Source organism: Ascaphus truei, chromosome 7 (genome assembly GCF_040206685.1).
Source record: "Ascaphus truei isolate aAscTru1 chromosome 7, aAscTru1.hap1, whole genome shotgun sequence".
NCBI classification, from domain to species: domain Eukaryota; kingdom Metazoa; phylum Chordata; class Amphibia; order Anura; family Ascaphidae; genus Ascaphus; species Ascaphus truei.
In genome coordinates, this window is record NC_134489.1 from 53230974 (window position 1) to 53258331 (window position 27358).

Consider the following 27358-nt stretch of genomic DNA (forward strand, 5'->3'; position numbering starts at 1 on the left):
GAGATGATAATTGTTGTGGCATTTGGATAATCTGTTCCTGGTTTAGTCAGAGATTTCCCCCCAGATTGGCAGGGCAATCAAGAGGCAGAGGAAGAAAGTAAATATGGAAATGGCAGCTTTATGGAGGAGCTTGGTAGATTATCAATTTGACACAAAGATCTGGGGGGCAAATCGGCAGGTTTGTTTAGGGGTGCATCTCTGATATTGGGAGTAATATCTTCAATCTGAGTTTGCAGGGCAGTTTGGAGAGGGCGGTAGGCTTGTTGGTGGCCGCAAGACGAGTTTAAGGTGGTTAAATGCCCTTGCTCATGGTGGGATGGTATTATGTGTGTTGTGGGGACCTTGCTGGTTTGGCTCTTTTAGTAGATGTTGGTGGACTTCTTGTGGTGTATCATGGGGGAGGCTGTGCTTGCTATACGAGGCTAATGCAGCAGGTATGGGAGTGACCTCCCAAGTAATGTGTATTTTACAGTTCCATCAGGCTTGTGGCGGCGATTTCAGGTTTATGCTACGGGTATTCTGTAGGCTTTTTATGTGTGGTGTTCTGAGCAAACAGGCGGGACCCCGGGGAAGTATAATGTTAAGTTGTGTATTGGTTGTTATGTTGCAATGAATAAATGCTGTGACAATTTATAGCCACAAATTCTGGTGTCAGTGTGTATGTTCAAGTTTGGGAAGAGGTGACAAAATCCAAGGTGGGGTAAATCATGCCCCTATAGAATTTATGATCAAATTAAAAATAAAATAAAATAAGAATAAACCACTTTCATACATGAATTGTCCCACACAAAATTCATAGGGATTACTTTGAAAGGGGGAGGGGGAGGGGGGGGAGAATCAGTGTATCCCTCTTCAAAAAAACATCAGCTACCCTATACAGAATACATTACAATCACCCTTTTAAATACCAGGACCACCCTTTTATACACCTTACATGTCCCCAAAGAACGTATTAGGATCTCCATCTTACATATTGTTAGTATCCATATACCTGCATAATGTCACCTCTCCCTAAAAATTGTATACACCACTCCCAGCATAAATATTTTGCCCTATCAGACCTCCATCGGATCTGAAAGGGTAATCCTATTGCCCCAGTAGACGTAAAATAAATCATGACTAGACACCTTTGCATAAATTGCCCAGGTAGTTTAAACAGTATCAGGTCACACAGCTATTGTTGTTGTAATTAGAGAGTACCACCCACTTAGGATCAAACATTTTCACTTGTTACACATGCATATTTGAGATCCCTACTCAAAAAATCCTAAATCTACCCCATTTGTGAATAAATAGTTGACAGTGCACGTCAAAAAATGCACATCACTTTAAATGAACATCTGATGTATGTAGAGTGAAAGGGAAAACCCTTATGCCAAAGCCCTTGAATACACACTCAGCATTAGGAAATATCAACACTGCCATAAAGAAATCCTCTGGATTCCTGTCATTTGTTCCAAGATTTGTAAATGGGGCTTGTTATTGCCTGAGCCAACAGCATGTGGAGAGGGGTGTGTCAAATCTAATCCCTGGCAGGCTTCCCAGACTTGATCAAAGGAGACAGAGGTTGCCCCCTGTCGCCTTTTCGCAGCAGCGAAGGGGTGCATGGAGTCTGCTTGTGATTGAGCAGCAGGGGTGGGAGAGAGAGGGGGGTCCCGACTCCCCAGTGGGGGCACGGCTGTGACGTCACGGGGCTGGCTGAGTAGCGGTGGAGCTCAGACAGAGCATAGGGAGAGCTGGTGGTGACAGCAACAGCAGCCCCTCTGCAAAGCCAGGGGTAAGTCTATGGCAGTATGGGACATACAGAGGGGGGTGGGGTGTAATCAACAAGGTGGGGTAGGAGGTTGTTAAATGGCACTGAGCTTGAGGAATGTATATAAACCCCTTCCACTCTCACAGTCCCTTTAAACAGCAGCTGGAGCCTCGTAAGATATACTGTATGGTAATATGTGTTGCAAAGAGCTGTATGATGTGATCATGGTCTCAAACTTACAGTAATATGGATTCTTTAAGAGTTGTTGGTACACAAATACAGAATCTACGAAAGTTTTTCTACAGGAACTTGGAAAAAGTGATTTGCACCACGGGATTGTGCTTGCTTAAATGTTATGCTGATTTCCTTCTGGACACACCGGAAAACAAAGACATTTGATCAGGGGGTGTAAAAGTTTATCCCAAACTGTGGCAAAACAGCACCTTTGTCAAAGGAAAACACCCCTTTTACTTTCAACTGGATTTCTTTGCTGATAAATCTGGTGCTGTTTTTTGCCCTAGTGATGCACCCCCTACTAAAGAACTGTAAAACTAGTGGGAAAAGCGGCACCAGATTTATCAAAGAAAAAAATATCTACTTTGTAAACAATATATATTTTTTGCCTTTGATAAATAACACCCACAGTGTGTAGAGACTGTGTTGTTGTTATGGGGTTGAGTCATGTTGGAAGAGTTGATGAAACTTTTGGCAGGAGGTTGCTGGTGTTTTTATTCTGTTTGGTGATGCATGGTCCCTCTTCCTGTATTGTGTACTGGATGGAGAAAGTTCCAGATTCCCCCTTCTGGACTATACAGTAGATCTATGTATACATTTAGCTATAGATGGAGTGTAGGAATTTCAAGGCTGGGAAGTACTGTTGCTATCACCTTTAGTGCATGAAGATCCTACAACACCGTCAAATCAGGAATGATGAGGTTAAAACAGGAGTAAATTGCAACATTTTACTATACAAACATATATACTGTACACATACATATATAGTAGGCATATATTTATTTTTTTCATAGACATGCCTATATCTGTCAATATATACAAACACACAGATATATATTTTGCAGAACCTTTAACTATTTTTTATAGTATCCATAACTCTGTACCCCATTGTACTGCGCAGTGGAATATGTTGGCGCATTACAAATAAACCATAATGATATGTTCTTGCAAATATTGATCAACATACATTCTCTCCACAAATATATACTGTAAGTGCTTATGATCTTGCAAATATATATCTGGCCCTGATAGTTCCTAGGGAATCGAAACACTGTCTGTTGTTTGGACTCTCATACTGTATGCCTTGTTTGCATCTGAAATCAACTGTGTGCTGTATCATTTCACTCAGCGTGATGGTGGCATTATGTATTAAATTTTGTCTTACTTTATAATACCTGCACACACCACCATAGGTGGGATACATCACTTGAGGAGTTCCATATTCCTTTCATATCTATATAATGTACATTCAAATACTTATATCTGTCTAAATATACAAACACACATATTTTTAAATAAATTATATTTGTATATACACTACGTTCTTGCAAATATAAATAATACATGCATGTATGTCAAGAAAATAAAACATATCAATATGTTTTTACATTTCTGTATTATACATACTATATATGTTTACTGTGTCTCTTAGAGACCTCATATGTTAGTTACTTATTTTTTCACCTCTTCAAATTGATACTTCATAATTTGCTCCATTTTTATGATACTTTAGTTGATGATCGGATATATTGGTAATGGCCTTCCATGTTAGGAGGCATCCTTTTATTAGGGAAATAAAAATGAGGGCCAGCTGGACATAAAGACTGCTGTCAAATTTGAAAAGTAGATGGGAATTTTATGGTATAGATTTTTTTTCTTCAAGTATACATAATCATTTCAGATTTTTTTTTGACTAATGTTGTGTTAAGCTGGGATATTATCAAGGTTGTAACCTTAGATCATTTAGTAGTGCCTGTCTTACTGAACATGTAAGTTTATTGTCTTGTTTAATGAATAAGGTACATTATCAAATGCTCTTTGTTATTAATTAATAGAAGTGGCATGGACTGTGTGAAGGGGAAGTGTGTTCAAACATCTTTAGGTAGACATATTGGAATGGGATGCTCTGTGGCTCTAACCTTCCTGAAAAAAAAAACACTAACTCATTTACAGCAAGGCAGCCCAGCAGCAACAAACTTAATTCCTTCAGTGCTAAGGCTCTGAAGAGGTTACAATGTCACCCTGTCTACATAAAATATGTATGCTGATTATAATGTTTTAGAATAATGTTATTATGGTTTACAATGTTGCTTAGTGGCTGTGTAGGGGGGTGGCTTTGCAAAATTTCTGTTGGTGTTGAAAAGGTTTCTGCATTCAATGGCTGCTTTGAAAACCTTACTGTTTATATCCAATTATACAAATAGTGGTTTCTTTCTCTAGAAGTCTCTCAGTGGGTTCTTTAGTGAAGATACTAGAAAAAAAGTCTGTGTTTAAAAAAACAAAAAACAAGAAGATACAGTTGTACATGTAACGCTGCTTCCCCCACCCTCTGGGAGATGAGACAGCTACTGAGTGTAATGTGGTGCAGTTTACTTGTAGGCTCACAGGAGGCCTGAACCTCCGCTGCTGGGAGCCTGGGGTGTACTGGTAGGTTCTGGTGACAGCGCCTCCACCTGCGAAGGATTCGGGTAGTACCAGATAACCCCCTTCACAGGACCCAATACAATAATACACACGCAGTATATGGAAACAGGTTTACTGAACACGTAACTTATACTTAGGAGCAAGTGATACTATTACACCACACATATATGTACACTGCTATGCAATACCTCCACAATACATGGGTGCAGGGGGTACCAGTGTCCAGCTCCAATTGTCTCTCCCACCCCAAGTGTGTGTGACAGCTCTGCCCACATTAAGAGTGTATAGTTGGCGCACTTGTTGGCTGTCTGATACCTGCCAGTTGCTCCAGCACCTTGTACCGCTGACTGAAGACAGGTGCCCATTTGTCCCATGCCGTCACCATCAACGATGGTGTCCGTCTCTACGTGGTGTGGTATCCAACTGGAGGGTCCCACCTTAATAGTTTCTGGCTTGTGGTGGAGGCCGCAAGTCTCTGCATGGCATCTTGCTGTGGCCCTGACACTGTTCAACTACAGGGGCTGTATCCTTATCTGATGGGCCTGTCCATGTAGCAACCGCATGTAGCATGTAGCAACCGCAACCGTGTTGGGGCCTAGCTGGGACCTATAAGGGGGTCTCTGGCCTAGCTCAGGGGCCACTGACAGCCTGAGCACACCCTCACTCTCTTCCATGTTCCAGCTCCGACTGGCGCGGTCCTTGCAGCATGCCAAATATAGCCAATTCTGTGCAGGGACTCCTGGCAGCCCTATTGGCTCTCTAGCAGCATGTGATCCGGCAACCCCAGGGGCTGCTGGGAATTGTAGTCCCTCGCGGAGCCCTGTGTGTAAGGCCACCGTTTCTGTATTGCCATTGTGCATGCGCTGGATCTCGTGCATGCACGAAGCACCTAAGAAGGTGGCGCCCTTACCAGTGTCCCACCGCGGAGGCACCAGAGCGCTCCCTCTCTTTCCTCCCACAGGGTGTTCACGCGCCCCATCAGAGGCACTCACGCTAGCTGCAGCCTCCCAGCCGCAACGGAGGTATGTGAGGCAGCCAAGGGGACCCAGGGGGGACCTGGCCACATACAAAAGAGCCATTTAAAAAAAAAAAAAAAAAGTAGTATTTGAAGAGTTGTCACAAACTTTTTATTATTTTAATAATGTATATTGAGCTAACTTTATGGATGCTGAAAGTTACATAAGCGCTATGTACAGTACATTAATGGTGCTATATAAATGAAGACATGCAATACAATAGTATATTAGGTTGAAAAAAGACATGCGTCCATCAAGTTCAACCTATGCTAAATTTAGATGACAGATACTTTATCCTACTATCCTATCCATACTTACAGTATATTGATCCAGAGGATGGCAAACAAAAACCCCAGTGACATATCATCCAATGATATCTCATAAGGGGAAAAATAAATTCCTTCCTGACTCTAATAATTGGTAACCAGATTTCTGAGATGTATTTTATAGCACAGCACAGCCCAACGACACCCAAACCGTTTAACATCCCACGAACATCTGGACATTTATATAAATCATTATCAAGTTCATCATAGAGCCATATGCGATTTTTTTTGAGCACCACTCCTCACACTATGTAATCAGATTACTTCCTGGATTAATATCCTTCCCATGTTTACTTATTTGGTATATCCCTGTATACCCTTCCTTTCTAAAAAGATGTGTACCCCCTTTCTCTATGACTAAGGGAACTACGCATGCTGATATACCTGTTTGCTTACAGCAGGCCTAAGCCTCCGCCACTGGGAGCCTGGGGTGAGCTCTTTCTCCTTTCGATCCAGCGCCTCCGCCTATGAGGGATCCCAGCGTTGGTGGGATAACCACTGACAGGAACCAATCACAGTAATAAAGAATAGACTCACAGGTATATAACAATGTTTACTGATATTTATAAAATGTTTTACCAGGAAGTAATACATTGAGTTACCTCTCGTTTTCAAGTATGTCCTGTGCACAGAGTTATGACAAATAATACATGGTTGCAATGCTTTAAATGCATTGTATGTTTTATTGCAGAAACTCATGTCTCGAAAGAGCAAGCATTAGTAGATAATAAATAGGCCACAAATAAACTATGTTAATCTGCAAAGCTCATTTCATATCCTGGGCACGCACATTTTGGCTCCAATTAGTTTTCTTATGTTGGTGTTGGGCAGCGTTAACTAGCCATGGTTTTGTATTTTATATGCAGTTTCCTCGTTCAAATGTCAGGCTGTGGAATGCCGCGGGAGCTCTTTCTTTCAACTTAGCCTCTGCCCCTTTTGTAGATTCAATTTTTACTGCCAGCTCTGAGTGCCTGTCATGTTCATCTGGAATAACTCTGCTTTGTGTTCAGCTGAAGTTCCCATTGAAATGTCCTGCTTCTGGCATAACAGTCAATGTCTGATTACTAGCTTTGCTCGTATAATGCTTTGAAATTCACAGGTGTTTTGAGCAACCGTTAAATATCATCAATAACATTTCATTTAGAATGATGAACAGTTAAATAAAAAGTTCATTCGATTTCTGTTGTCGGAAGTTATCATGGATAAGCTTCTGTGTTTAACATAGAGATTTGGATGTTAGATCTATGTTGTTTGTCTGCTAACAACCTTCTTATAATAATTTGATAGCGCTCTGACAGTGCAGACTCCTGACAAACTCCTTAATAAAGGACCTACCGGTCCGAAACGCATAGGAGGTGTGTGTTTTTTGTCTCCTTTGGGGTGATGCTGTCATCAGTCATGCACTGAAATAAATGGATTTCATTTTTTAATGCACACCTGGCTGTGCGCTATTTGCTCTGTGTTTTTGCTGATATTGCTCTAACAGCTAATACAAAGTTGCAATAGCATTGGGAAATTATGCTGTGACTTTCAATTGGTGATCCTCTCTGTCATATTTTCATTGAAACAAAAGTATATTTTACCAGCAACTATGGGGGTCTCCAGAGGCTGCGGGAACCATGGTTCAGCTCCAAGGGACCCCCAAATCAGGTAAGTAAACAAAATGTGGGTGGGTTGTAGCTTTAATATCTGCTTACTCAGTCACAGTACATCACTGGCATGTTATGGTGGGCTATTCTGTTATACAGGCATACCCCGCATTAACGTACGCAATGGGACCGGAGCATGTATGTAAAGCGAAAATGTACTTAAAGTTAAGCACTACCTTTTTCCCACTTATTGATGCATGTACTGTACTGCAATCATCATATACGTGCATAACTGATGTAAATAAGTAAATAACGCATTTGTAACAGGCTCTATAGTCTCCCCGCTTGCGCACAGCTTCAGTACAGGTAGGGAGCCGGTATTGCTGTTCAGGACGTGCTGACAGGCGCATGCGCGAGCTTCCGTTTGCCTATTGGGCGATATGTACTTACTCGCGAGTGTACTTAAAGTGAGTGTCCTTAAACCGGGGTATGCCTGTAGTCTGCGTTATCACTGCCATTGAATCATACGAAAAATGTGTGATAGTCTGCATTATTAGTGAGTACAATAATGTTTCCTACAGTGCATCTGCTAATTATCACTCTCTGTTGCTCTGACCTGTCAATCACCACTGCGCTCCTCAGCGACATGAAAGGCAGATCTGGCTGGCTGGCACCAGCAGTGATTGACCGGTCAAATCAGTGCCAGGCTACTCAGTGAGGAGGGGGATCCTCATCAGAGAGCAGGGGCAGAGGCCATGCGTGTGTGGTCCCTAGCAGGACTTGAGATTTTCCGCTCTGCTTCAGGGATTGCTGTTGCCTGCTGCTTGCTTTCTGCAGAGAGTTCTCTAAAGAATTCTGATTGCCTAATTCCCAGCACCTGTCCATCACCTTAGCCAGCCTATTTATACCTCCCTTTCCTGTTCCTGCCTTGCATGTTTATTTGGTTTATCCCAGTACACCCGGTTACAAGTTTGTCCTATTAATGTTACCAGAACCCGCTTGGACCTTACTTCTCATGCGTCTCTCCAGTCCTGAGCTTTGCCTGTTGCTGACCATCCTTTGCCTGCTGCCAGCCCTGACCTTTGTTACTGACCATTTCTACCCACCTGCTAACCTATCCCAGTCCGCAGACCCCAGCCCTGCAGTTTCTCCCAGTGACGGGAGCAATAAAGCATTGAATGTTTAAAAAAAAAAAAAAAAAATGGAAATGTTTTTAAATCAGGAGCCACGCTCAGACCGCCTTATAAGAGGATCTGCGTTGTAGCGGATCGCGCTATAACGGGGTTGAGCTGTACTAGTAACACCTGTTTGCCAAGTGCAGTCCATTTCTGTGTGCAAAAATGTGTGACTAAAACAACTTTGAAGCGCATATTGATGAAAATGAGGTTAGTACATAGGTGTACACAAGCTAAATTCAATTAGAGATTTCCGTGCATCAATTATATTAATGGCATTTGCAATGCATAGTACATAGGCCCCTAAGACTTTAATACTTAAAAGAAGCAAGCCACCTTAACATGATTTTTATTTTTTTATTTACTTATTGATTAAGTTACCGGTATTATTTTTTAAAGGGCATAACAAAAATGGTAGACAGCACACAATAAATATGTACAATAATAATGCGCAGGGTGTACAAGGAACAGGGGGGGACCCAAATTCCCCCAAATCAATATCCAAATATCAACTACAGTTCCAGCACTCAATGACTATGGGAAATATAATAAAACAGGAAATAAACCAAAAAGTAAATAATTTAATGCAAGCACCAGATAGTACATATAAACTTGGAGTGATGTAGCACAAGCGGGTAAATAATAATGGACCATTCACAGAGGCGGTGAGGGAAAAGGAGCACAGGGAGTGGGGGAGACAATAAACAAGGTGTAGGGGGGTACAAATACGATGGGGGAGGGTAATCATGGGGGCAATGTTTCAGGGAAAAGACCCCTTCCTCAGGCCGTTCCCTCAGGTCCGTACGGACCACAAGGTACTTCCCTTGACCCCTGTATCCCCAACCACCATTGCAACACCCAGTAATCAAGTTACATGTGCAATCAATGCAGAGTATAAGCTCAATAGCTAAAGTCCACAATCAACAGGAGTATACACACAGTTTAGATAAAGAATCAAACCGTCAGGTTCTCAGCAACAATAAGTCCTCTCTCTCTCCTGTCCAATAGGGCTGCTGATACTTTTAAAGGGGATTTATATGGCCATCCAATACGAAGCCACAACTGATGATGTTGGAGCTTCCTATTGACCCGAGATTTGGCAGCCATTTTGATTCCTCTGAGGGAGATTTAAACCTGTAACTTTACCACTATGTGTCTCTGGAACTGGGGGTTCACTGGAGCTGAAAGTAGTAGCATATGGCTCACGTACATCCATGGATCCCAACCTGTAAAAAATGGAGGCCAAAAATAACAATTAGGAGGAACTTTATTGGGATAGTGACACATACCTAGCAATAGATTTTTTTTATTTTATTTTTAAGTGGATCATTTAGATTGAATCTTTCTGAGGAAAACAATTTAGAGATGGGCACTGAACCTATTTTTTTGGAGTTTTACAAAGTTACTGTTACGCCGGTGCTCGCCACAAACCGGGACCGGACCGCGGGGCTGAGGTGGGGTTATATAATCACCGACCTTAGTCCGCGCAGACTGATCCGGAGTGCGCAGTTTGTAGTCATACGTAGCAGGGTCAGGATTGGAGAAGGCAGCATCGTCGTTATTCAAGCAGGAGTTCGGCAACAGGTAGTCAGGAGTTCCCCGCTTCAGCTTAGAAGCGTGAGCGGCCTCTGCGCGAGGAGCGGGCTCGGCCCATGATGCCGATCTCAGCAGGGGGATACAGCAGGCTGGCCGAAGTACACCGCAGGGCAACGTCAGGGAAACCAAGGCTTCAGCGCAGAAGTCCAAGGCAGGCCACTGCATGGAGATAGCAGGCCGCAGGACATAAAGGGTAACCACTGCTAGGAGAAAATGCAGCAGGTACCAGTGCTGGCAACCACGCTTCAGCACAGGGGACAGGAACAGGCCTCTGGATACTCAGGAACTAGGAAAGTAGAACACTCGGAGAGAGGCCTGGATGGTTTGTGGCAGAGACGGTAACGTCCATGGTAGGAGTTATGCTTGGCACTGGTTCAGTGCCAACGCCCAGGATATAAAGGGTGGAGATCCAATCACAGGAGGAGGGTGTGTGAGTATTCCTCCAATGCTGAAGCACAGGGCAGAAGCTGCAATGAGAAGCAGCACATGTGCCATTGATTGCCAGAGGAAGCTTGCAACTGCATAGGTCTGCAAGGCTGTAGTCAAAGCCAGTAGTGGATTCCTTACAGTACCCCCCCTTCAGGTGAGACCTCCGGACGAACAGAGTCATTCACAGATTTGGGGGACATGGAATTGTTCCTAAACCTCCTTAGGCGAGAGGTGGCATTGAAAGCCCACAGTTTTTTTTTGGGATTCCTTACAGTACCCCCACCACTGGGTGAGAAGCCTGGTGGACAGGACCATTCATAGGTCTGGGAGACATTGAGTTGTTCCTGAAGTGTCTCCGGCGAGAATTAGGTCCACAATCCAGGTATACATTGGCGAGTGCCACAAAAGACAGCGGTGGCACTGCGGTTCTTGGTACATGAGAAATGAGACCTGGGGGCTCCGGAATGGGGACATCAGAAGGGCAGTAGCCAGGTGTCTGGTGCATAGTAACAGTCCAAGAGTACGGGACACAGGACACAGATTGTCGGACAAAAATGGCAGAGGGATCTTCAGAGAAGGCAATGTCTTTGGTGAAATCAGCACGGAGGAAGTTGCGAGAGTCTTTAGCTTCCAAGGAATTTTGGGTGGTGGTTAGCGAGGGAATGGGGTGGGAGGGTTCACTGCACACTATAGAAGCGGTACTCTTGATACAAAGCAGGGTTGCTATCCTAAGCAATTTGAGAGAGTCTGTAGCAGTGTGTATGCAATTCTTGGTCGTGGTACTGGCGGTTGAAGGGTCCGCCTCCATTAGTCTGTGATCTTTAGAAAGAATCAAATACAAAGTTATGGCCTTGGCGAAGGGCATAGTAAGCATTAAGGAGACGGTAGGGGACAGCATGTCCATACCCATAGTGGACCCATAGAGAACAGGGACGGACGCTTCAGGTAAAGCGACGAGGTGCAGTAAGGGTGTCTTCGTTTTAGAGAGAGGCCAAATGCCATCCAGAAAGGGCACTTTAGGCACCGCACAGAGACCTGCGAGTAAGGAGTCTGTTTGAAAGGTGAGAAAACAGATTTTATCCAAAAAAACAGGCAGGCGGTTAAGCGGTGCATCAGCCTTAGGAAAAAAAATCTTGGGGTTAAAGCTGGGTACCTCCAACACAGAGAAAAAAGACAGAACTAGAGCTTGGCTTAGGAGTGGAGGTCCCAGGTACCCAGGTCTCACATATACTGTGGGAGAAGCAATGCAAAATATTACTGTTTTAAACATAGGGTTCTTAACATCGGTAGCTCCAGGCACCTTCTTGAGAGGTAACCCTAGTTTTGCGACAGGACAGTCAATAGCAAGTACCCCAAGTATTGTGGAAGACACAGGGAAATATAAGTCCATCTTAAAGACGGGATTTTTTGAGAAAAGGAACACAGAGGGTATTACTGAAAGTTCCAAATGCGATACCCCTGAGTTCGTGGTAGTAGACATACAGTCAGTAGTGGATACCCTGAATACTGTGGCCGAATCAGCGTGAAACAGTATTATTAAAGGAGTGGGCATCCCAGACTTAAAGTCATTTGTAATCATCCCGGAGGCTGTGGCATGAACCGTGAAAGAAACTGGGGTAGACTTTCCAATAGAAACAAGGGACATCTTGCTTGTCACTGAAGGGGGTGATTGAGAACCAGCAGGAACTGAACAAGCTGCTGTAATGAAATCAGATAACATTGCGCTTGTTTCAGAATCGGATCCCTGAGAATCCCTAGTGTGGGCATCAGACTCCATGGGAAACTCAGTGACAGGGGTCTTGGAACCAATTAAAGGAATTGCAGGTATCACAGACTTAATAGGAGAAATACCTTGCAAAACAGAAATTTTAGTAAAGTTGATAGGCATCTCACAGACTACCGCAGAGGTGGAGGGCAGACCGTCAGGCTCTACCTCAGGAGCCAGAGAGAAGCCAAGGGACGACTCAGAGCGTACTAAGGGATCAGGGACAGATAATCTGATATCTGAAGTGATAGCCTGAGGGACCGTAGAAGGGGAGCTAATAGCCGTCACTGGTTCCAAGGAGACAGACTTAGAGTCAGGACAGGAAAAGCATAGGGAACAGGCATAACAGATAGGACAAACAGAAGTAAGCTAGGGAAGGTTGCTTTTACAACAGAAGATTTGGCAGCGGCAGAGCTTAACTCAACGGCTGCTGGAGAACTTTTAACTACAGTGAGAAGGGACTGCAGGTTTACAAAATCAGGGATAAAGGGAGTTTTAAATTTGAAAACCTGATCCTTCAAAAAGGAGGGCCCTGACTGTAATTGTACTAAGGGAGCAACAGCAGATACGCTGATCTCAGAAGGGGTCACTTGGAAAGGGGCATAATATGTACTGTTCGCTTTAAACCCTAGGATTTGAGAAGAGGAGAACACAGACAGTGCAAGGGGGGTAACCACAACTGTGCTGTTCTCTAAAGTGGGTATTTGGGAAAGAGTGTCTGGGACCTCAGAAACGACAACAGATTCCACGAAAAGGGGTCTATGCTCAGAAGCAGGGATTTCAGCTCTCTGAGTGACAGACGGGGTCAGCGAAATACCTAGGAGTGGGGATTCTGCGAACAGGCTTAGGGAAACGAACGGTTCCAGAATACTTTTAACTGGAGCCAGTATTATTGCCGAAAGTTCAGGGGGCGTAGCCCCGAAAATTTTAGCCGAGTCAGGGGACATAAGGGGTTCATCCTCTGAAGCTAAGGAGGTGTCCTTAACTGACGGACTACAGGGATTTACCAAGGGAGGTTCATAGGGCTGACCTGCGGGGGTTAACATAGGAAAAATCTCAAGGTTAAGTTGGGCTGTACCTGAGAATCAGGAAAAGATACGCTAGTCTTCGAGAGTGGGGACATAGGGTTTTCAGCTTCATGCCCTAGAGACCTCACATTAGTCTGCGGGATACAAGGGTTAACAATGGGGCCTCAAATAGCAGACTAGCAGGGGTTAAAACAGAAATAACCTCTGGAACAGAGTTTAGAAATTCTGGGTTAGTAAGAGAAGGCAAACAGAATTCATTCTCTGGTGCTAGGGAAGACACACTGACCTTGGGAATGCAGGGATTTACACTGGGGGACTCATAGGCCTGACTAGCAGGGGTTAAGACAGGAATAATCTCAAGGGCAGGCGTTAGGGATTCCGAGTTAGTAATTAAGGGTAGAAGGGGTGCATTCTCAGACACTAGATCCGTAGCTTTGGTTTGCGGAATACACGTATACTGCACGGGAACCTAACAGCGCTGATTGGCAGGGGTTAACGTAGACATATCCTTGGGGTCTAAGTAACGGGAGGTGCAATCAGGGCCAGAGAGCGTGGCAGCTTCTACCGTAGGGGTCAGTGATAGTGGAACGGTCTGGTCAATTTTGGAGAGGAAGGGACCCCCACCGATTTAACAACAGAACTGACAGAAAAGGGTTTGTGAATAGTCTGTGCGTAGGCAGCAAGTAGAGGTTCACGCTCACTTATGTTCTTGTCAAATTCCAGGAATAATTTAAGGGTGGTATCTATGGCCTGAGCCGATACCCCAAAATCTGCAGTTTTCAGACCTGGAGTAGACATAAGGAGTAGTTGGGAGTACTGGGCTTGTAACATCTTATTTACCTCTCTACATTCCTGAGACCTTGTAAGTATTTCTTTACGAGTTAGTGTTTCTGCGGGGGTTAACCCTTCATACATACAGGCAAGATTAGGTGGAGGCAGTCTTTCAAACAGATACTGTTTTTCAAACAGTGGGACATAGGTACAGTTAAACATTTACCAACCCCCGCCACGGCGCGGTCCGGTTGTGGGCCGAGCATACTGTTACGCCGGTGCTCGCCACAAACCGGGACCGGACCGCGGGGCTGAGGTGGGGTTATATAATCACCGACCTTAGTCCGCGCAGACTGATCCGGAGTGCGCAGTTTGTAGTCGTACGTAGCAGGGTCAGGATTGGAGAAGGCAGCATCGTCGTTATTCAAGCAGGAGTTCGGCAACAGGTAGTCGGGAGTTCCCCGCTTCAGCTTAGGAGTGTGAGCGGCCTCTGCGCGAGGGCCCATGACGCCGGTCTCAGCAGGGGGATACAGCAGGCTGGCCGAAGTACACCGCAGGGCAGCGTCGGGGAAACCAACGCTTCAGCGCAGAAGTCCAAGGCAGGCCACTGCATGGAGATAGCAGCAGGCCGCAGGAAATAAAGGGTAACCACTGCTAGGAGAAAATGCAGCAGGTACCAGTGCTGGCAACCACGCTTCAGCACATGGGACAGGAACAGGCCTCTGGATACTCAGGAACTAGGAAGGTAGAACACTAGGAGAGAGGCCTGGACGGTTTGTGGCAGAGACGGTAACGTCCATGGTAGGAGTTAAGCTCGGCACTGGTTCAGTGCCAACGCCCAGGATATAAAGGGTGGAGATCCAATCACAGGAGGAGGGTGTGTGAGTATTCCTCCAATGCTGAAGCACAGGGCAGAAGCTGCAATGAGAAGCAGCACATGTGTCATTGATTGCCAGAGGAAGCTTGCAACTGCGTAGGTCTGCAAGGCTGTAGTCAAAGCCAGTAGTGGATTCCTTACAGTTACATAATAAGGCTGAAAAAGACATATGTCCATCAAGTTCAACCTATGTTAAATTTAGACAACATATTTAACTTATTTGTTTTGGTATTTTGATCCAGAAGAAGGCAAACAAAACCGCCAGTGAACCATTATCTAACGATGTCTCATAAGTGGAAAAATAAATTCCTTCCTGACTCCAGTAATAGCAATCAGATTTCTCTCGGGATCAACATGTTTTCCTATGTTTACTTATTTGGTATACCCCTGTATATCTTTCCTTTCTAAAATATGTACAACCTTTTTTTTTAAGATACCTATTGTATCTGCCCATCACAATCTCCATGGGTAATGAATTCCACATTTTATCTGCTTTTACTGTAAAAAAAACCCTTTCTTTATTGACGGTGAAATCTCCTTTCCCCCAATCTTAAGGGATGACCCTGTGTCGTTAGTACTGCCCTTGGGATGAATAGTTCTTTTGAAAATTCCTTGTATTGACCCTGAATATATTTCTATATAGTTATATCCCCTCTTAGGCTGGGGCCATTGTGCCTTCGCCCCCGCGCGGAGGCGTGTGGAGGCTGGGAAGTGACCCGCGTGATGCGGGTGCTTTCCCTGGCGGTGGGGGGGTTCATGCCTAGGGGCGTCACGGAGCTGGTTTGCCCTCATTTGGCAAACCACTCACGTGACCGGCCTGTCGTGCCAAGAAATCAGTTTCAACTGATTTCTTGCGCAACGCTCGCCCCCTCTCGCTTCCGCCTGCACACCGCATGGACGATCACTGTCTTAAGGCAGTCTGATCACTCGTCCGCACGGTCTGCGGCACCATGGCCCCAGCCTTAGATGCCTCTTTTCTAATGTTAACAAATGTAATTTAGCTAGCCTCTCCTCATAAGTTAGATCTGCCCTCTCCTTTATTAATTTGTTTACTCTTCTCTGTACTTTGTCTAGTTCAATAAAAAATTTTTATGTACTGGTCACCCAGAACTGTACTCCATATTCAAGGTGTTGTCTAATTAATGCTTTATACAGTAGCGATATTATGCTTTCTTCACTTCTATCCATACCCCATTTTTGTGCAAGATAATATCTTAATTGCTTTTGCAGCTACTGCCGGATATTGAACACTGCTGCTGTCTGCTGTCTTCACGCACGCCTAAATCCCAAGAACTTAATTTTGCCTTCCATTCTTTCAGCGTTCGGTTTTGCCTATCGTCTGTTGGTTTTATTTTGATATAAAAGGCAATATGTGAATTCAATAATAAAATTGTGTAACCTGGAGTTATTTTGCTTGCTATTTGAGCATTAATTTCCATTAACATCTATTTATCAAAAATAAATACTGTTGATTTTTTTTTATCATGAAGATAAAAGTTTAAGATTATTTTTTTTTCAAAAACAGTACATATTTGTCCGATTAAAAAAAGGTCTCTATCAGCCATGATTATACTATTAAACATGCCACTGTCTTTAGTTTACTTTCATTCTAGGCGGGAATGAATTCACATAAAAGTCATGGCTATTAGTTCCCTTCGGCCATATAAAGGGACCACCCATTTAAAGCTGCAGTTAAAGCAATATTCTACATGTATTTTTTTTTATTATAAATAAATCAGTTCTGTACTATGAAAAAATATCTGTAGCATTAAAAAAAAAAAAAAAAAAAAATGTTCATGTATTTTAATGTAACAAGCATTTTTGTTTCTATAGCACCCATTTACAAAGTCATATCCCCTTCCTCTTCTGAGACAGGCTCTGGCACACCCCTTTTGCCCTCTCTGTAGATGTGCACCAATTGTATAAAGTGCCTGCCTTGTCACATGATCTTCCCCACAGAACCTTGCCTTGGGTACTCTTCTGCAGTACTGACAGGGATTTAGTGAACAATGAGCCGAATCTTCGCCGATCGATCACAGGAGAACTAATCGATTGGCAATTTAACTAATCACTTGTCAGTGTGTAGATTGTATTGATGCTCATATCAATACAATATCAAATGGTTTTTTTTTGTTTTTGTTTTTAAAAGACAGCAATTTGAACTGATGCTTTAAAGCAAGGGGGTGCAAACTGGAGGGTGCTAGATTTTCTCGGGGGAGGGGGGGCAGCAGTTATAGAGATCCCACACTCTCCTCCCAGGCATTTAAAGTGGCAACGTGACATCACATGACCCCAGGCATCATTTGACGTGGGGGCCGAGCAGGGGGAAGGGGGCGTGAGGCGCCGAGGAGAGCAGGCAGGGGTCTACATGTTGAAAATGTTTGTGCACCCTTGCTTTAAGGTAACATTGTATGTGATAATACAATTGTAGGACAATATCAGTTCAGGGAATCTGACTCTCAGATAAGAGAAATAGAGCTACGAGTCCTGAAGTTTACCTAGTTATAATTAATATATTGTGTATAATATCTAAAGTGGATAAGAAAGTTTTTCAATACAGTTACAAGCTTTTGGATTCTATGTATTGAGAATACTAATTTGTTTTGATCGTGAACGTGTTTGTTCTGATAATTCAACACTTGTCTAGTAGGACAGTAAACTCATTTCACATAAGCCACTAAACAGCTACCAGAACATAATGATTTTCTGTCCTAAGCAGCTTGAGCTAGATTTGAACTTGCCTGTGAGGTGACATGCTCGGTATCCTTTTGTTTTTTTTTTGTATTGGCATTTACTCCTTATTGACTGTCTGTGTTAACTCATTTGAAACGCATCGCTTATGCAACGAGTACCCGTGCAGCTGTGAAGTTAATAAAGGACCTACAGTACCTCTGTAGCCAAGGGACTAACCTATGCTTGTACAGGAGAATAATATTAATTCAAAGTCTAAAAGTAAAAACTCTAATATGGAACAAAAAAATATATACTTTTCAGAAGACTGCACACAATGTATATTGTTACAAATATCATAGTAATATTTATAATCTTTAAGTTTAAATACTGCTATCGTATTTTATACAACTAAAGGTAACTAAATATTTGCCAACATTGATTCAGATTTCCAATATGCTCTTCGTAGCACACAAATGTCAAGCGTTTTTAATTAAATAAGGAGTTTATTCAAGAATAAAACTTTCTGCTTTGGCAGAAATGTCATTGACCAAGATATTTAACACTAGTTAGTTTTAAAGGAAGTGGAAACTGCAGATATGTTTTGCTTTGCAAGCCATGACACGTCATATCACAATATACTGTATAACAATTTATCTCAAAATATATTATTCTAATGGCTTTGGTAACTTACGATACATATTAATATAGCACATGTACCCCACCCTCTAGAAGATACTGTTGTGGCTACAGGTGTCAGTGGTGCACATACCTGTGAGTGTCCAGGAGAGCTGAGCTGTCTGCGTTGTAGTGGAGACAAGGACAGGCTTTTGGTGCCATCTGATGTTCGGTATCCGGTGTTCAGCGCCTCCAGCTTCAGTAGGCTTCAAGAATCTTCTAGGCAGTCCCCTCTGAAGCAACTCTCATACACCCATGTGCACAGACTATAATCCAGGCAGGTGTAAAAAGGAGCAACAGCTTAATTGGCAGTCACTGCATTTCTTACTCATACAGCAGATGCAGGGTTCTTCACAGAATCCCGAGTCTCTTGATGGTGCTGGCTCTTCTAATGTGGAGCCTTAGATGTTTCTGAGCCAGCCAGCCATGAGGGCCTGGCTGGGGCCTCTGTCTCACAGGGAGGAGACAGGCCACACACCTCCACTCTCTTGGAAGGGTGGGAGAGCACTCAGTAACTTTGGTACTTCCCCTCTGAGAAACCAGACGGGGAGGGCTCAACGTCTGAACCCTGATAGGCTGTACACAGACCTTGAGTCACCACCACACTTCATCACTCAGAGTAGCATGAGGGGGGTCAATTGCTCACAGGATGGCCTGTCATGTCAGGATGGCCTAGACTGCTAAGGAGTTATGTGACAGGGGGGAAAGAGAGTCAGGGTGAACTAACCATGGTACACTAAGAAATAAAAATAACAAATCATATGTTTAGATATGGGCTTGTATGCCTTATCAAAACCATATTTAATATAAAAGACCAATTGTTCAAACAGATAGATATGCTGTTGCACTTCTTTCATTACGACGGTGTTGAAATCTATACACACATCATCTGTGAAAGTCCTATGTGCTTCAGAAGGAAGAAGCCCATATTGCTATATATCCCTCTTTACTGGCTACTGGGATCACCATTGTATTGAAAACATAAAAATGAAACACTACTCGATTTGCCTTTAAGCGTAGAGTTGATGCTCAGATCACAGTCTCTGTAGAATCTAGTGATTAAGAGCAAATACAAATATTACTTGCAGGCATATTCATATGTCTCAGACAAGTCTGCAACCCTGCCTTTCCCCATTATCTCTTAGCATGCAATGGTTCCACTGCAGCCAGGGATTCTGGAAAATGAAATGCAAATGTGCAGTGTCACCTTTTGCTTCTTATCCATTTGAACATGTGTGCTCATTTGCATGTGAATGCAAGTGATATTTTTATTTGCTGTACACTATATGGTGGAGAGTGATTAAGAGAAACGACCTTCGCCATTTCTATCAGGGTCCCTGATGATGACTTATTTCCACATTTGTCTTGAGGAACATTTGAACTGATGACACAGAGCTGCAAAGTCCCAGAAGACTAATGATTGTAAATTGACTGATACTTCAGAGCCTAACATGTTGATAATGAATGGCCGTGAAATAAAATGGACTAAATAAGAAATTCTCTAAAGTTTAAAGCTGCAGTTCAGTCAATATCTTGCATGTGTGTTTTTTTTAAATAAATCAGTTCTGTAGTAAGAAAAAATACTTTTAGCATTTTCTGTTTTTAAAAAAACAACTTTGAAAGACCAATTTTCTTGTATTCTATTTTAACAGCCATTTGCTAAGGCACAAGCCCTGGCACACCCCTTTGTCAGCTCTGCCCTCCCTCTAGCACATGTCAGTGCAGGATTGCTCATGAATATTCATGAGCTTCCGCTGAGTGACAGAGGCAGAATATAAACATATGCCAGCTCTAATTATGTCACCAAATTTCGCTTATCAATACATGGAGAACGAATTGACCTGCAGCTATACAGTTCTTTAGGTAATTAGAGATTGCACACATGAAACTATTGAAGTAAAAAAATTAATTAAAAAAAAAAAAAAGACTGAACTGCAGCTTTAAGCACTTATAAGAGAAACTGCCTATTCTTTAAATATCGCTTAAAATTTAAAGTAAGACGTCGTTGTAACTGGTTTACTTATTTAAGACATTAAACTAATGTATACCTAAGTTCAACGAGAGAAAATGACAAAATCTATACATTTCAGTATATTATGACACAGTAATTGTATTAATTTAAAAAGGTAGGATAATCATGCGCTGTAGACATGGGTTCCCTTTCAACCAGTAGGTAGACTTTACCTGCAATCTTGCAATATAACCTACAGTATTTATCACTAACCTGCCATATTTCTTATGTTCCTTATTACTTATACACTGGTAATCTATGTGTTGTCCTGAACTTGTTAGGTTGTTTTCACATTGATGCCTAAAGGTCTGATTTTCTAATCTATTGTAGAGCATTGGGGCACAGTTGGGTAGTAAACACCACCTATTAAATATCTAAAAGGAAGAAGGTTGCGTTGTGCATGCAAAGAAACAGAAGTTTATGCCCAGTTTTTAGTCACAATTTCTGGGTAGATTAAGAGTCGGGATACTGTGCGTGTGTATTTGGGGTAGGGTAGTGTGTGTATTTGGGGTAGGGTAGTGTGTGTATTTGGGGTGGGGGTAGTGTGTGCGTGTATTTGGGGTGGGGGTAGTGTGTGCGTGTATTTGGGGTGTACTGCGTGTATGTATGTATGTATGTATGTATGTATGTATGTATGTATGTATGTATTGTGTATTTGTAAATGACAACTGTTTTCCACTGAAAAACAAAATAATGGGACTTATTATTCTGACATACCTTTTATTCCCCCCCCCATATTTTTTCCTTTCCCTTATTCTGTGATTAAAGTAAGTTTGTTGTATGTTAACGCTTATACAATATATACCTATTTGTGTGTGTACAGTATGTGTTTGTGGGGGTGTAATATTTATGCATTTGTTGCGGCTCTCTGAATATTTTGGACAAATAATCTTCCTTGAAATGTTGCAGACCCCTGGTGTAGAAATAGAATTAATCTTGAACATATAATTATTTTTCTAATTACTGTACATAGTGGGTGCAGCAAGTTTTTTTTGTTCTTTGTATCAGAATACCCACTATAATTTACTGTCTTACCTACAGTATTTTATATTACATGTACTGTATCTTCAAATGATACCATTATAAATTGTATGGTAATCCATGGTATATTTTTCAAGCAGGCCTAATGACTTTGGTAACATACATAGTGTATTTGTATGTAAGTGGTATTTCCACATTTTTAAGATATTTAATGTAAACAGCCAATGGAATAAAACATTTAGGTACAACTTTTGCACTACTTCTATTCTGTATTGGTATGCATAAAACTACAGAGAATGGTATTTGTGCTCTGTAACAGGAACTTATCACCGTTGGAGAGAAACTGCCTCTAAATTCAGCAGTGTGCTGGTTAATTGCACACAGGCAATCAACCAGACTCCACCTTGCTGATTAGGACTTTTAGAAAAAGCCTGGTCTGAGAAACAGGAAAGAGATTCCTTAGCTCACAAGGGAGCTGACATAAGGAAAAAGAGGGCTACGTTCTGAGTGCAAGACAAAAGGGGACAAGACCTCTATGCCTGGACCCTCACGCAGACCAGACACCACTGACCTGAAGGGCCACCTGCGTTAAGGTAAGACTGCGTCCATAGATGGACCAGCCGTGCTGAGGCGTGCGGTCGCTCCACGCTGAGCCCCTGCATCCTCAATGAGGATGCCTTGAGAGGGGGCTCACGCGAGCGTCCGCAGGCGTGCTGAAGAGTTGGAGGTTTCAGCCGAGCGCCAAGCTGTTTTTCAGCGCGCTGTCGGCTGAAAACCTCCAATCACAGCACAGCAGCGTCAATGTCACGGCGCCGTGACATTGACGTCAGTGCGTCACGGGCGATTGGCCCAGCGACGTCACTGCCCCGCCTCCAACCACCTCCCCCGGCTCCCCCCACGCACGCTGGCTCGCCTGCAAGTCCGTGCAATCGCGCTGACTGAAGCAGGCGAGCCTCAGCGTTAGCGCGCCTCTGCTCTCCCCACACGTCTATGGCCCGGGCCTTAAGGTATTGCTGAGACTTTGGGGTGATAAGTGGGTAAGGGGCTTCCCCTCCCTCACCCCCCCAAACCCAGCCTTGCAGAGAGGGACTGGGGATGTAAGTTAGCCCTTACACAGGGATAGGTGTTTATTGTTTAATGTATATTTTTGTTTGCTGTATTGTTTAAAGGAACTGGCAATAAAGCCTTATTTTAATTTCACCTTAAAAACGGTCTCCATTGCATACCTCTGCACACATCTCTTACATGCTCCAAAATAAAGAAACCAATTTTACTACAGTACCTGTACAGTATATCCCTGATGTCTAGCTTCTTTGGAGAAAACTACTGCAAAAACTATGTTTATACATAAGTGTTCACCAACTTACATTACATCCTATCCGCTATTTGTCTTTTACTAATTTGGGGGTTCGTTCTGCTTTTTCCATTTTCCATTTCTGTCCTTATATTGTATCTCCCATTGTCTTCTGCCAAACTTACTTCTAGACGTTGCCTGTATCCATTATCGTTTCACACTTTTTGTCCGAAGTCTATTTTTTCTAGCTTCAGAATGTGAGTTCCTATGTCTGCCATTTTGTGTTTAATTCCATTTCGCCTGTACTTTCTATATATCCCTAGTATATTTGGGATATTTTCAAATCTGTTGTATACCACCATCATTGTTGTAGTGGTTCCTACTATCATGGTGGTTACATGGATCCTAAGCACAAACCGTGTTTGGATTTCATATTTAAACGGAGAGGCAGAGGTTGATGGTACTCGCCTCTTTCTTGCCAGGCTTTTCCCCCTACAGTCAAAGGTCCAGTGATAAAGGATGCAACTCCACATACTGTACCTGGTGTGCTTACAGCAGCCTCAGCAAAAGGTTTGAATACTCACCCTTTCACTAATTTCTACCTTCTCCCTAGGAGCATAGGGTATGGCAGAGTTTCCAGTTGAGGAGAGAAAGTGGCAGAGCCCTGGTGCAATCCACATGCAATAGAGCCCCGATTAGCGCACTCACAGTTTAATTAATAACCCCCAGTGTCCCACACTGTTACGCTGATGCTGCCTGCAGACCAGACTCGTCCATTATACTGAGGTGGGGACGTATATGAGCACACACCCGCAGCAAATATGAGCGTGTTCGGAGTGTGGTGTTTTAAGCGTTGACAGGCCAGGTGGTGTTAGCTTTAGCAATACTTGCCGGTACCGTAAAGAAGTGCCAAAGTCGTTGCCGTTAGCCAAGGTCAGGGATTGGAGAATTCCGGACGGTCGGTGTTCAAGCAGGGATCGAGAGCCAGAGGTTGACATCCGCCAAGCCAGGTCGTGACCTGAGTAAATAAAGAGATAAAGTGCCAGAGTAGACATCCGCAAGTGGAGACTATGTCGAGCAATGTGGGAATGGCAGGACAGGCATAATATAGTGAGGCTGGCGAATAGGAAGAGGGGGCAGACCTGGAGGAGTGCATGGAGCTGTCCTGGATAGGCTGTTTAAAGAAGGATACAGGTGAGCAGTCTGAGTCTGATTAAATTCTGTGTGAGTGTTGGGGGCGGGGACTCACTGCAGGTGCAGTGAATAAATTAACAAGACCTGGCGCGCGCTCTGTAACGGGGCAGAGCGCGCGCCCGTGTACAGTAGCAGCCACCATAGCTCGAGCCGCTAGCGGCTCAGCAACCGCCCGCCGGGGACGAAGAGGGAGTCCCCCAACCACAGAAATCGGACGGGGCCGGCGAAGGGGGTGCCCCGCAGTATCGGCCGGGACATGAGGTGAGGGGAGGTCACGCTGTGGCCGTCATGAGCCCCGGATCCTCACACCCGCATCCCTGGGGCAGATATTCCGTCACTGGGGGGGGGACGACCTTGAGGTGGAAGACTCTTCTCGTTTCCAATCCACGTCTGTCGCGCTGCTCTCGTCACTCCGTCAAATTGAGCTCTGAACTTTACTCTATGCATTTCGTGCTCAAGGTCCGCCCGCCCCAGTGACGGAGTATCCGCCCCAGGGACGCGGGGAAATGCTTCTAGGAACGCTCCTGTGTGACCGGAGGAGGATTGTGTACCTCTCTGCGGCCGTTATCCATTGCCTGCATACTTCCACTATTCTGATCAGAAGGGTTTTTGTATTTGGACACTTTTATATACTTATTGGACGTCCAGAATCTCACTATGGGCTCTATACAGTAAGCGGCGAAAAAGTGCTTTCGGCAAGTGTTGCCGATAGGCATGATTTTGTCGATTTGCCCTCGCAGTATTCAGTAAGGGTCGAATCCATGCCGATCCCTGACGAATCACTGCGAAAGCATAACTGCCGATGAGCCTGTGCCGAAACTGCCTGGCTCCCGATAACCTTCCGATAAGCCATTTCTGCTGATATGTGTTTGCAGCAGAGAGAGATCAGCCACTCTCTCTGCGCAAACATCGGCAAAATAAAAATTATTTATAAACAACTTTGACTCCTAGTGTACATGTGCAGGGGGTCTCCGGAGCTGAACCGCATTGGTTTCAGGTCCGGAGACCCCCTGCTTCCCGAGATACAGGCCCCTTTATGAGGTGCCGGTTTCCCTCTGCATTTAAAGGTCCCGATCACGTGACCGCGGCATGTAAACAAAGCAGAGGGATACCGGCACCCCCTAAAGGGGCCTGTATCTTGGGAAGCAGGGGGTCCCCGGACCTAAAACCAAAGCGGTTCAGCTCCGGAGACCCTCTGCACATCTACACTATGACTAAAACACATATATAAATAAACACTCATTCCTTACCTTTGCGGCTATGTGCTACGGTAACGAAGCAGCATGAATGTATTTTTAATAATAGTGTACTGTGAGCAGGGGGTCCCCTGAGCTGAACCGCATTGCTTTGTGGACCAGGGACCCCTGCTTCCCGAGTTACAGGCCCCGGTATGTGTCATCGGGTGGCAGTGTCGCCGCCATCTTTATAGCGTCCCATTCGCGCTGTGTCTGCTATAAATATGGCGGCGACACTGTAACCGATGCCCCAAACCGGGGCCTGTAACTCGGGAAGAAGGGGGGCTCTGAGCCACAAATCAATGCGGTTCAGCTCAGGGGACCCCCTGCTCCCGCACAATATTATTAAAATACATAAATGCTGCTTCATTACCATAGCGTATAGCCGCTAAGGCAATGAAGGGGTTAAGGCAGAATAGCATGTTTATTGGGGACATTTGCCCCCAATAAACATTGCAATAAACAACATACACCCCCTGTGTATTTAAAATTCATAAACAACAATAAATACATATAGCACTCACCCATTTCCGGCTGCCACGATGAAGGCCATCCTCATCTTCATCCTGCCCATGCCCCCTCCGCTGCTGCAAAACAGACACAAGAATGAAAACATCCAATGTAATGTCCCCTAACCCCTTAATCACCATAGCGGTTATTAACCGCTACAGTCATCAAGGGGTTAACCCACCCTCACCCATCGCTCGGGATGCCTACATACCCTCCCACACTAACCCCCACGCCATGAGGCCTAACCACCCTCACCCACTACCCACAAGGGAGGCCTACCCACATACCATTGGGGCCAATACACCCCCCCCCAGTACCCACAATAAAAACAATACACAGCCCCACAATAAGCATCATTCTATTTATTAAATACATTACCCACCCCCTGTGCCCCCCCACAAATACATGATTTATCCTTTTACATACAGGGTTCATACCCCAACCCCACGCGAGTCAACGGCGGGCTGGTGGGGCACCTGACAGACCTACAGGGTACCAGCAACTTGTTTCACACAGGTTCTGGAGGCCTGTTGGTGGGTCCCGCCAAGCGCCATGGCCCCCAGGTGGTCTCCTTTGGTCACCGTGGGCCACAATTGGGTCCCCACGGTAGTCCCGCGGATGTCTGGGAGCCCTGGGTCAGACCCACAGGTGTCTGCGGGGCCTCGGGTGGTTCCCACAGGGGTCTGGGGAACTCACGAGTGCTCACTACGGGTCCGCGGTGCCCCCACGGATGTGGGACCACCGCTTCATCCCCGCACGTATGGGTCCGCGGTGCCCCCACGGATGTGGGACCACCGCTTCATCCCCGCAGACTACGGGTCCGCGGTGCCCCCACAGATGTGAGGCCACCGCTTCATCCCTCAGGTGTCACCCGTGGAACCACCAGCCTGATACCCGTGAGATACCCGAGGAGACCGCAGGTGGTCTCCAGAGGTCTCACGCAGAACTAAGGAACCAACCCTGAATGTAAAAAAAATAAACCTGGCCTATACATTCAATACATACATCCCCCCCCAACACCTACAGTACAATAATGTGCAAAATAACTATTATCCAGATAGAGATAATAGATTATTTGCCCATTATTAAACACATTAACTAGCATATTAAAATAAATAAAGTACTACTGACCTCATCAATAAGAAGCCCCCGTCGCCAGCAACATCCTTGTCTTTCGTTGCCCACAAAATACATAGCCAATGCAAAGCCAATACATTGCAATTACATTCAGATATCAATTAACCCCTTCAACCCCTTATCTGATAATAACCGCAAAGGTAATTAAGGGGTTAAGCCACACTGGCCCGATACCCACCCTTCACCCATTAATTTGTACAGTGGCTTCATCATGCAAATATATATATATATCTACAGATATATATATAATAAAAAGAGAAGAAAGCGCCCGATCCTAGTGTATTATATTAAGATACAAAATTTAATGTTCCATAAAACTCCAACAAATGCGCACTCACAAACATAGAAAATATTAAAGCATGTGATGAGTAATACTCATTCGCCAGATGCTGGAAACTGCTGCTCCGCTCACACGTCCTGCTCCCACAAGTTGTATGACACCTCTGAGCTACCGTCCAGCAGGAACTCAGGGGATGTGCAGCTACTCCTATTCTCAGCCGGAAACAAACTGCGATGAACAATGATTCCGGATAGGAGGAAGGGAGAAGGTAGGACCAAGGGGACCAAATCACTTATGTATCACCATGAGGTGGTGTCCCAAAGGCCCAACAATTTAGGTGGTCACTAGTTTTACTAGTGATGGTCACTGTACCAGACCTGTTCTA

The 27358-nt window shown here is 44.3% G+C and overlaps 1 protein-coding gene across 22 annotated transcripts in view; it reads left to right on the forward strand.

Annotated features, from left to right (window-relative positions):
- Positions 1–1547: 1547 nt before the first annotated feature.
- GULP1 (GULP PTB domain containing engulfment adaptor 1) overlaps positions 1548–27358 on the forward strand; it is a 479313-nt gene continuing 453502 nt past the window's right edge. For 17 of the 22 annotated variants that reach the window (XM_075608428.1, XM_075608427.1, XM_075608432.1 and 14 more), the window contains exon 1: positions 1548–1777. The gene's annotated coding sequence lies outside the window, so the exon portion shown is untranslated. The remainder of the gene's footprint in view (positions 1778–27358) is intronic. The other 5 variants (XM_075608442.1, XM_075608437.1, XM_075608444.1 and 2 more) reach the window with 5 other exon arrangements.